Here is a 12,452-nt window from a genome sequence, read left to right as displayed (position 1 = left end):
AAATATCCTTCACCCTCATGTAACACTCCTGTGGACATTATGTTCAAAGAAATTCCTTCAGTTATTGAAATACATACTCTCTTATCCAAGAGTGTTTTGGGACTAATGCTTTCCAATTTAACTATAGATTTTAAACTGACATGTCAATTAAGTTTGAAAATATATATTTATAAATTCATAGGTTTTTCAGGCTCATGGTTTTATATTTGGCTAGATTTATTGCCTAATAACATGTACAGTCATAGAGCACTGTAAAAATTATTTGCCTAGGGGACGCCTGGGTGGCTCAGTGGGTTAAAGCCTCTGTCTTCGGCTCAGGTCATGATCCCAGAGTCCTGGGTTCGAGCCCCGCATCGGGCTCTCTGCTCAGCAAGGAGCCTACTTCCTCCTCTCTCTCTCTCTCTCTGCCTACTTGTGATCTCTCTCTGTCAAATAAAGAAATAAAATCTTAAAAAAAATTATTTGCCTAACAAACTGAATATTTAAAGTTCTACCAGTTCTGCTCCACACTCAGAATGAATCAGCAGCTTGTGGCTATAGGGGCATCAATAATGGCTTCTAGGTTATAACCTTCTGTATATGCCACTGTTAGTCTGCACAGCATGTATTGGGAGATTTATCAAAGAAAAGGGGAGAGAGACTCCCAGCTGAATTTGCTCATGGATGGAGCACTTAAGATGGCTGATTTGAGAGAACTAGGAAAGTCTTCCTTAGATCCCAAAAATCTTTCTGAGTGCCTGATTCATGGCCTGAAATCCTGCCATAAAATATTCATTTTTTTCAGGTTAGTCTTTCTTCCCTGATGGGAAGGTAACTGTCCATTCCAGTCAGTAACAACAATAGAATCATTCCCAGGTGCAGCCAAGACCCAGGCTCTGAAACTCATACCCTTTCACACTACTTACTTATCTCTCAGTGACAAACTCATAGTTGGTGAACTTTTCTACTTTCCTATGCAAACCCTGTTCCATTTTCTGACTTTCCCAAATGAACTTTGGTGGGGGAAAAAAAAAACACCTTGATTTTGAGATCCCCTATATGCTAAAGTCATCATCACATCCACAGATGTAAGTTAGTGCCTAAAAGCCAGGGTCCTTTCATCACAGCCTGGCTCTGCCCCTTACCACCTGTATGACATATTCTTAGTCCATTTGTTTCTCTCTCTCTCTCTTTTTCATTTATAAGGTAGGGATAATGGCCCCTACCTTCAGAGTGGTGATGAACACTGACTGGCATACTACATGTACATGGAAATGGTTTAAAAACTAGTCAGCATAGAAGAGGCATTCCATACATGTTAAATAGCTATTTATATTCCAATTTCTCTACTTCTTTCACCATTTTCCATTAAATACTGTCATGATTTAAGAAGTCAAAACTTACAACTCCAGATTGTTGTTTGAATTCTTTATCTTTACATTACAATATGTCATGCTATCTGATTACTTGTCAAGGTTTGTAACTTAGAAGCACTTTCAGAATTAAAAAATAAAACAAAACAAAATTTAAAAACCTCCTTCTCCTCCATAAAAATGAGAACAATGAATTTTGAAATTAACCCTTCCAGAATCCTAGAAATAAATGAAAGGCCTTCAGAAATTTAATGGGCATTTATTTCAGAAAAATGGGTGAATCTCACAAAAAGCAATGGGCTTTTGGCATTTTCCAGAAAAATCATCAAACAAACAGCAGCAGCAGCAACAAATAGCAAATAATAAACCCTGAAGGAAGAGGTCTGATTTCTAGAGTTGCAACATTATATTATTTGAAGTGTCCAATTTTCGACAAAAACATTATGAGACATGCAAAGAGATAGTTAAGTACGGTCAATAGGAACTGTCACAGAAGGGGTCAGATGTTGGAATTACTAGATAAAGACTCTGAACCAGAATTATAAATATCTTCAAAGAACTAAAAGAAGTCATATCTGAAGAATTAAAGTGTGGCAACATGTCTCACCAAATAAGAAATAACAGTAAAATATAAAATTATTTTAAAAAATATTTTTTGGAAATTCTGGAGTTCAGTACAATATTCGAGATGAGTAACCTGCTAGAATGGCTTAATAGCAGGTTCAAGCCGACAAAAGAAATAATCAGGGAACTTGGAAAATAGGTCAACTGAGATAGTCTAATCTAAGTAATGAGCAGAGCTGCAGACACCTGTGGAACACCATCAAGATTACCAACATATGCAAAACGGAGTCCCAGAGGGGAGGAGAGGAACAGGTAGAGGAAATATTTTATAGAAATATTGGATGGAAGCTTTACAAATATGAAGGAAAAACACTAATCTACATATTTAAGAAGATCAATAAATTTCAGGTAGGATAAACTCAAAAAGATCTACACCTAGACACATTATATTTAAACTGCAAAGCATCAAAGCCAAAAGGGTTTCTTTGGTACATTCTACTGTGTCTCTAGTTTCTATCTCACTAATCTCTGCTCTAATTGATTATATCCCTTTTATGTGTGGAGTTGATTTGATTTGTTGTTGATTCTCCAGTTCTTTACGGTGTAGAGACAGCTGGTATATTCTGGATTTTTCAATTTTTTTGAGAGAGGCTTGGATGGCTATTTATTTCCACCTTAGAACCGCCTTTGCTGTATCCCATAGGATACATAGAATACATAGATACATAGATACATAGATACATAGAATACATAGATACATAGATAGATAGGATACATAGAAGTGTCTTCATTCTCGTTGGTTTCCATGAATTGTTTAAGTTCTTCTTTGATCTCCTGGTTGATCCAAGCATTCGTAAGCAAGGTGTTCTTTAACTTCCAGGTGTTTGAGTTCCTTCCAAACTTTTCCTTGTGATTGAGCTCCAGTTTCAAAGCATTGTGATCTGAGAATATGCAGGGGATAATCTCAGTCTTTTGGTATTGGTTGAGTCCTGATTTGTGACCCAGTATGGGCTCTATTCTGGAGAAGGTTCCATGTGCACTTGAGAAGAATGAGTATTCTGTTGTTTTAGGGTGGAATGTTCTGTATATATCTATGAGGTCCATCTGGTCCAATGTGTCATTCAATGATCTGGTTTCTTTATTGATTTTCTTTTGTCATGCCATGACTCAGTTTCTCTTATTTATTCAGTTAGCTGAGAGAGAGAGAGAGAGGGCTTGCATGTGGGGTGGGGGGGGGAGTGGCAGATGGTGATGGAGAAGGGATCTCAAGGAGACAGCATGCTGAGAGCAGACCCTGAGGCAGGGCTTGATCTTATAACCTCAATATCATGACGTGAGCTGAAATAAAGAACTGGATTCTTAACCAACTGAGTCACTTAAACACCCCCATTTTATATCACAACATATAGGGATTATTTTATTTCAACACACATAAATCTACTTTCTTATTTCTGAAGTCTATATAATATTCTTTTTTTTTATTTATTTATTTTTTATTTGACAGAGATCACTAGTAGGCAGAGAGGCAGGCAGAGAGAGAGGAGGAGGCAGGCTCTCTGCTGAGCAGAGAGCCCCATGCAGGGTTCAATCCCAGGACCCTGAGATCATGACCTGAGCAGAAGGCAGAGGCTTAACCCTCTGAGCCACCCAGGCGCCCCTATATTATATTCTTTAATGTGTCTGTATATAATTTAACTATTCTGTCTTTGAAAGGCAGGTTACTTTCAGGATTTCTTTTGTATTATTAGCAGTTCTACAGTAATCCAACTTTATAATTGGAATGCATATCTATAGAATTGATTTTTAGAAGGAGAACTTCTGGGTCAAATGCATGTAATTTAAAAAATATTTTATCTAATGACAAATTGCCTTCCAAAACGGTTAGTCCAATATTCACTCACTATAATAATGTAACAACATCTAGGAAGTTTTATGACCACAATTTTTAGACAAAGACACTAAACTTTTAAAGATATTAAGTAGGGACGCCTGGGTGGCTCAGTGGGTTGGGCCGCTGCCTTCGGCTCGGGTCATGGTCCCAGGGTCCTGGGATCGAGTCCCGCATGGTCTCCTTGCTCGGCGGGGAGCCTGCTTCTCTCTCCACCTCTGCCTGCCTGTGTGCTCTCTCTCTCTCTCTCCTTCTCTCTGACAAATAAATAAAATTTAAAAAAAATTTTTAAAGATATTAAGTAACTTTTCTGGATAGTTACTAAGTGGCATGATCAGATTAAACACAAGGTATGTTCTTATTTTTAAAATCTTGGCCTTTAAAAAAGGATAATAATTAACATTCACTTGAGCACTTTCCATATGTAAGTCACATGACATACATCAAACATTACATTGTGGCACAGGTGATATTATTACCCTTTTCAGATGAGGATGGTAAGGCTCAAAGGGTCTCACAATGGCAGGTACAAGAGCTGGTGTTTGTCCTCAGGCGCAACAGCTCCTGAGACTGCTTCTCACCTTCCTGTGTCATCTTACTCACTCCACATCAAACGCAAGTCTCCAGACCTCTCATACATGAGAATGGCTGCCACAGAAAATGATTTTTTGTGTCCTTGTCACCTAGCCCCACACAATTATAAATTCTTTGGAAACTGAGACCATATCTTCACTCTTTTCATAGTCTTCTATGGAATCAAGCCTGTTTCCCAGCACATATAGTCAGAGTCCTGTGTATATTTTCTTATATTTATAGAGATACTATGGTTATATTTGAGGTTCCTAAAATATGGAGTTAATACTGGAAGATTGCCTTACAGATTAAGAACTTGACATTAGCAAACAAAACAATGAATATCTAAACATAAAATTAAAATTTTTATCTAATGGAATATTATATAGCAATTAAGAAGAATAAGATAAATTTTTAAGGCTGATATCCACACCGCATGGAAGAATCTCAAAATATATTGCATTTTTAAAGAGATATGGAACGTTGTATAATAATGTTTCAATTGTATGAATTATTTAAATATATATGTATACATGTATGTATACTTGAGTGTATGTTTAATGTATTCACTTATTTATGTAACCTGTGTCTTTTATATATACTATATTAACATTATTATAATCTAATAATGATATAAAATTATATAGTGCATTGATATATTAAGTAATATATCAATATTTTTGTATCAATATTAATTTTTTATATAATACATTAAAAATGTAAATAGTGGCCTCCTGGAAGAACTGGATCTGGGGACCATAGGAACGCTATCTTCTGTAACTTTTGGTTTTGTACTATGTTCATATGTTATCTGTTTTTTAAATAAATGATTTTTTAAATAATTAAATTTACTAATACACTACTATTATTTATATATGTCTGTATATGTGTATATATATTACATTTGCAACTGATACACTAGTATATCTCTATATACACCGATATACACATAATTATAATAATGCTATGATAAATTAAACAATTATCTCTATTCCCCAGATTTTTAAATTCCATTAGGACTGGAATAGACCCAGACAGACTACAATTTGGAATGAGACTAGAAGAGCAATGTGCATTTAGGGGTAACATCTGGTGATAGAAGTGTTTTTGGTGTCAATCACAGGTCACGCAGGGGCAAAATCTGGTCATTCCAACAGGGATGTCCTTATAGGTCACTAGACAGCTTTGGGAGAATCTGGTTATAGGTAATATGCCCAGATTCAGGTGAGCATGTGGCTTTGGGATGGTCTAGTTTTAGTCACAGAAGTCAAACAGGCCTATGAAATCAGAACCAGGTCATGGAATCAGAACTACCTGAGCTAATTCTATGTCACATAAGCCATAGAAAGAAATGCTTGTAAAGCCCATGATTAGAAATAGGATTGCTCATTTACCTAAAGGCAAAAGGTGCCTATGGTTGGAATGGTGTTCCCTGGTTCTATAAACTGGGGGAAAGTTGCAGGGCAGAGTGAGGTTTATCATTGTGAAATATAATATGTATGGAACTCAGTACATTTTTTTTTTTAAATTAGGGTCTTTATTTTTTTTTAAGATTTTTATTTATTTATTTGACAGACAGAGATCACAAGTAGACAGAGAGGTAGGCAGAGAGAGAGAGAGAGAGAAGAGGAAGCAGGCTCCCTGCTTGAGCAGAGAGCCTGATGTGGGGCTCAATCCCAGGACCCTGAGATCATGACCTGAGCTGAAGGCAGAGTCTTTAACCCACTGAGCCACTCAGGCGCCCCAACTCAGTACATTTTTAATAGCTTGCATATTGTATATGAAAATGCAAAGTTGTTAATATCATGTATTTGACCTAAGAAAAATGTGCGAGTAATTGGAAAATTTAATAATACTTTTTTTTTTCCCTTTTTATTAATTTTTTCAGCGTAACAGTATTCATTCTTTTTGCACAACACCCAGTGCTCCATGCAAAACGTGCCCTCCCCATCACCCACCACCTGTTCCCCCAACCTCCCACCCCTGACCCTTCAAAACCCTCAGGTTGTTTTTCAGAGTCCATAGTCTCTTATGGTTCGCCTCCCCTCCCCAATGTCCATAGCCCGCTCCCCCTCTCCCAATCCCACCTCCCCCCAGCAACCCCCAGTTTGTTTTGTGAGATTAAGAGTCATTTATGGTTTGTCTCCCTCCCAATCCCATCTTGTTTCATTTATTCTTCTCCTATCCCCCTACCCCCCCATGTTGCTTCTCCATGTCCTCATATCAGGGAGATCATATGATAGTTGTCTTTCTCCGATTGACTTATTTCACTAAGCATGATACGCTCTAGTTCCATCCACGTCGTCGCAAATGGCAAGATTTCATTTCTTTTGATGGCTGCATAGTATTCCATTGTGTATATATACCACATCTTCTTGATCCATTCATCTGTTGATGGACATCTAGGTTCTTTCCATAGTCTGGCTATTGTCGACATTGCTGCTATAAACATTCGGGTACACGTGCCCCTTCGGATCACTATGTTTGTATCTTTAGGGTAAATACCCAGTAGTGCAATTGCTGGGTCATAGGGTAGTTCTATTTTCAACATTTTGAGGAACCTCCATGCTGTTTTCCAGAGTGGTTGGACCAGCTTGCATTCCCACCAACAGTGGAGGAGGGTTCCCCTTTCTCCACATCCTCTCCAGCATCTGTCATTTCCTGACTTGTTAATTTTAGCCATTCTGACTGGTGTGAGGTGATATCTCATTGTGGTTTTGATTTGTATTTCCCTGATGCCGAGTGACGTGGAGCACTTTTTCATGTGTCTGTTGGCCATCTGGATGTCTTCTTTGCAGAATAATACTTTTATTTGCCCAGTAATAGTAACTATCATAATAATTTTGTCTTATTTTAATAGTCAAAAGAGCTTTGCATGATAATTTGCATGAGGTAATACTTCTTTTCTCTTTTCCTTAAATTAGTGATTTCTTTTTATTCCAATAAATTTTCTGAAATTTGGAGAATATTGCATTGACTACAGTGGGCTACAAAATATATCAAACATAATCCCAACTTTATGCTAGTCATTTTGCAGGGACAGTTATAATCTTGACTTAAATATTAAGCTAACAGTGGCTTTAAGTCTAGACTATTGCAATGTATTACTCATTCCCCTCTGCATTACTTCTGATTATTTAAAGATGTAAGCAGTGATTTCTATCAGCCAAAAAAAGCCCATTTTGATGCCAAAAGTGCCATTAAATCGTGCCCACTTTTATGCCTATAACAGTTCATAGACTACAATTAGAACACTTTACACATAATTAGAAAGTTGAGGAAAATAGATTTTTTTTAAAAAGATAGGAATGCTATGATCAAGATAACAACAAATCTTGACCACACATAATTCTATGAAAGAAAGGAACACATAGAACAAAAATACTGCAAGAATTGAGGTTCAGTATTTACTAGGCTGTTAATGTTTACCATGGCAGTTTGTTTCTATCTCCAAAGTCCCTGGTCTCCTTCCTACCAGTGGAGACTCTGGTTGGGGTGTATAGAAGTCAAGAAAGCCCCTTCTTCTTCCTTGTCCCAAAGAAGTCAAAGATCCTCAAATTCACAACAAACACTGATTGAGCCAATGAGGTTGTTCTGCTCTTCTGCTAACATTTAGTGAACAAAAACAGTTTCAATCCTACATCACACTCCATACAGTGACATTGACATTTCCATCTCTCCTTCTCTGATAAATTAAGTGATATTTAATTAGATGGCTTGGAATGGCAACTTTCCCCCTAACTAGAGTTTAAACCCAAGGATGTCCTTCCATATCTTCTGGCAAGTTTCTGTTCTCTGTGCCTCTGGTTCCTCAACTGAAAAAAGGCAATGATGATATTAACAATAATATTTGCATCTTCATGTTTTTAGGATAAAATGTTTGGTACAAAATGCCTAAATCTAACTAAAGGTTATTAATCTCTTATTCCATGATAATCCCTTTTCTCTATATACCCTTCTAAATACCTACCTTATACAAGTGAGATGCTTTAAAATAACTTTATTCTATTAAACACATAACATTTGGGGTGGGATCTCTAATGTAGTCTCCTTGAGATACAATCAGACAGTCTTAAAATACAAGCCCATTGTTATTATTCTTCCTTTCAAGTAGGAAGAGGGCCATCCCTTTTGGAAGGTTTTTTTTCAAACTGGAGTGGAATAAAGGACTGTTGCAGGAATTGGGAGGACCAGGGAGAAGGGGGACTGCCTAGTTGATGTGTATCAGCTGTTTAGTCAAGAAAGCGTAACCAGAGAAAGTGTATATGTTGCACATTTGCTATTCTTATTACTACTTTGAGATTATCACAAGTAATTCTTTCAGAATAAAACAGTTCTGTGATTTTATTTTGAAAATAACGAAGAGTAGGCTTGGAAAAATGATGTCCTACAGTGTAGTGAATCTTTAGGGACAAAGAATGCAAAAATGCACAGGAATAACATAACTCAGAAAAGGAAAGAAAAGCAAAGGGAATTTGGGAGCCCAGTATGGAGGTACAGACTTCTGGAGGCGCCTCTGTTCTGGGAATTGGTCTTAGAAGGCCCGTGACACACATTCAGATTATGTTGTGTTCAGATGGTTTGCTTGGGGCATAATAGGCATAATATGCATGGGCAGAGCTGGAGTCTTAGGACCCAGAATTGATTGTTGACACTCTCTAGTTTATTAACTAACCACTTTGAACCTAGGTCTCCTCAAACTTTAACTAATCACGATATTGTACCTACTTCACAGAGTCTTTTTGTGTGTGAAGAATAAGAGATATAATGCGAAAAAGCATTTTGCAAACCATAATATCTCCACAAATAATAAAGAGTTCACACTCAGAATATATTTGAGTGATTTTGAGGAAGTAGGTAGAAATTAGGAGAGAAGACAGCTGATGACATTCACCCACCTGAATCTGCCAACAGTGGCCTTATTTCCAAAGCCATGAATGAATGTCATTAGTGTTAGTCCATGATCCCTGAAGTTTCCTCCCCACAAGTTTACAATGTCAGCAGTATTCTATGCGAAGAACCTTTCCTTAATTTAAACTGACAGAAAACGTTAAACATTTTTTTGTGTGTTTTTTATTCACAAGTTTTCATTTCCATGAATTTTGAGTGAATATAACCATTCTGTTGTTTTCCAGGTTATTTAAAAGAGATTGTAATATTAAGCAATAGTTTTATCTTTTCCTTTTACATTTCTCCATGTTGTTACAAGCATATCCCATATGGGTCAGTCACATGAGAAACAGACCACAAGAGGAAAACTATTTCAGACTTTTTAATGTATGAAGGTTGTCATTTCTCTTTTTCTTCAGAGAGATTGTAAAGAACAATTTTCTGTCATCCATATTGGGTATTTTTCACCCAGAAACACTGAAAGCTAAATGCACTGCTATTTTCTTTATCTGACTGCCAGGCACATGATCACTTCCTGTCACATCAAGGGAGAGAGTGAATGGAAAGAAACTGGAATAAAAAATGGGCCTTCGAGCCCAGCAACAGATGTTTGGGTTTTTCCAAAGGCTTACTTCAAGATCCAGGGAGTCTTGTTGATCACTTGCAAAGAAGAAAATGTGAATAAAGAAAAGAAATCTCGATGGCTTTCACAGCTAATTTATCTGACAAAAAACTTGGTACTGAATGCTATGGCTGAATGCCAGTTACCAATGGGAAAGTGACAAAGCAGGCAGAGTAGATCAATAGAGCATAAATAACTCAATTCAGAGCTTAAAACTGGGACTCAGCTTCATTTAAGATCATCCTTAAGGAACTTTACAAACACTAAATATCCTCTCTTCAGAAAAATTAGACATATGGCATACAGATAAAAATTTTTGTTATGACCTTAGGGATACATAGCTCACAGATTCATTCTTCTAAATTAGAAAGATTAATCTGTGTCATAATTTATATTCTTTGAGTGCTGCTTCCATGATGAGAACATAAGCAAAAGGAGGTATTTGGTAAATGAATCTAAATTAAAGAATTTAGTTCAAGCAGTTCTACACACACACACACACACACACACACACACACACACATCATTTAGTCAACTCATCCAGCTCTTCTTTGGGTGTCTACTGGTCTAAGCACTAGCACAGCAAAAATGATTTACACACAGTTCCCTGCTTGGTACAGAGAGTGAGAGAGACAGCCAAACCTGAGCAATGTGAAACTCTAAGATAGAGACCCATGTGAAGTGCAGACAAAGTAATATGCCACTCTTACAGACAGATCCAGATCACTACTACAAAGTAGTGAAATTTATCTGTTTTTAACCTGGACCTGCTCACTCCTTCTGTTGTTCCCCATGCATTTTGCTCATGTGATTGATGAGCTCAATGTGCATGAGCACAGTTCAGGAATAATGGGCTTTCCACTTCCACAGAATGAGTAAGGAATTGAGTGAGCCCAATCTCTAATCTGATATAGTTTAAGTATAGCATTTAGGTAATTTGTAGCTCTGATAAGAGAGGGTACCTGCAAGGCCCTCCCTTTATGTAAAGCAAAATGATATTTAGTCCTAGGCAGAGTCTCTCAGGGAGAACTTGGGTCATGACCTCAAAGAAGCGGGTGTAGAGTTGATGATGGGGAGCCTGTAAGTGTGTAGAGGAAATCATTGTACCTAATCTCTCTTCCTGTTGTAGGGTACCACCTTGTTGACCTTAGGACATGGTAGAGAACAATCAAATCCTGGATCCAGTTCTCCCTGGAAGGATCCTTACACAGTACAACTCTCAATAAGAAAAATGAACTCCATGAGAGAATTGAAATAAAGTCAAAGGAATGATATAATACAATCACACTAAAGAGCTATACTTTGGCATCCATGACATTTTTATTATAGAAAATATCAAACATAACAAACTATGTTCTGAGTGGTATAATGAACTCCCACTAACCCTATAGCCATTGGCCTACTCATCCAGTATTGTTTCATATATACCCTCTGCCACCAACATATTTTTATTTGCAAATATTTCAGTATGTATCTTTAAATGATAGAGACTCTTTAAAAAACAAAATCAAGATAACATTATCATACATTCAATTTTAAATTACTGTCAATTCTTTAATGTCATCCAATATACTACCAGTATTCAAATTTTCCCAATTGTCTCTTTTTTTTTTTTTTTTTTACAGTTTGCTTAATTAGGATCTCAATAAGGTACATATATTCCAATTGGGTGATATGTCACTTAAATATTTTTTTTTTTAATTTGTAGATTCTGCTATATTTTGTCGTTGAAAAAAAATGAATTCACTTTGGGACACCTGGGTGGCTCAGTCAGTTAAGCTCTTGATTTTGGCTCAGGTCATGATCTCAGGGTTGACCACTAAGTGCAAACCCTGCTTGAGATTCTCTTTCTTGCTCCCTCTGTCAATCCCTGCTGCTCACACACACACACACTCTCTCTCAAATAAATAAATAAATCTTTAAAAAAGCAAAACAAATAAGCAAAAAAATTTTCACTTTTCTTGACTGGATTTGGATAATTTGCTTCTCACAGCCTTACTTGGCATGTTCCTTCACTCCCTTTATTTATTGTGAATCAGGATTTAGATCTATATATTGATCAGATTCAAGTTTTACTTTCTTAGGAAGAATATTTCATGAGTTTTGATAAGTAGTTCCTCTTAGAAGCATTTATACCTAGCTATTTCTCCTTTTATGAGGTTAGTGGCCCTTCCAAAATATTATCTAGATTTATTAATTTATTAGAAGTAGACTAGTGAAACTATGCCCTTTCACAACAAGAAAACATGTAACTATGAGACAGAGCTTGGGGTACCTCTTATCCAGAGCTCTTCCTGGGGACCCACTTCCCCTGGTGTTTACTAGAATATCTGCTTTATGCCCTGCAGGGGCTTCTGCTTGCCTGGCTAAGAAGGGTTAATCTTTTTCCTTTTTCCTTATGATTTAATATTTGAATGAAAATGAAAAAATGACAAAAATATGAAGTTATTTGTAATCAGATGTTTTATTAAGATTTATGTACATGTTTTATAGTTTTATATCTTAGCTATAACACTTTAGAACAAGCTTAATAATTTTCAGTTCAGTAACACTGTGTGCATGG

The sequence above is a fragment of the Meles meles genome, chromosome 1, assembly GCF_922984935.1.
Source record: "Meles meles chromosome 1, mMelMel3.1 paternal haplotype, whole genome shotgun sequence".
Classification (NCBI taxonomy): Eukaryota; Metazoa; Chordata; class Mammalia; order Carnivora; family Mustelidae; genus Meles; species Meles meles.
The sequence above is the reverse complement of the archived record's forward strand: the minus strand, read 5'-3'. Positions refer to the sequence as shown.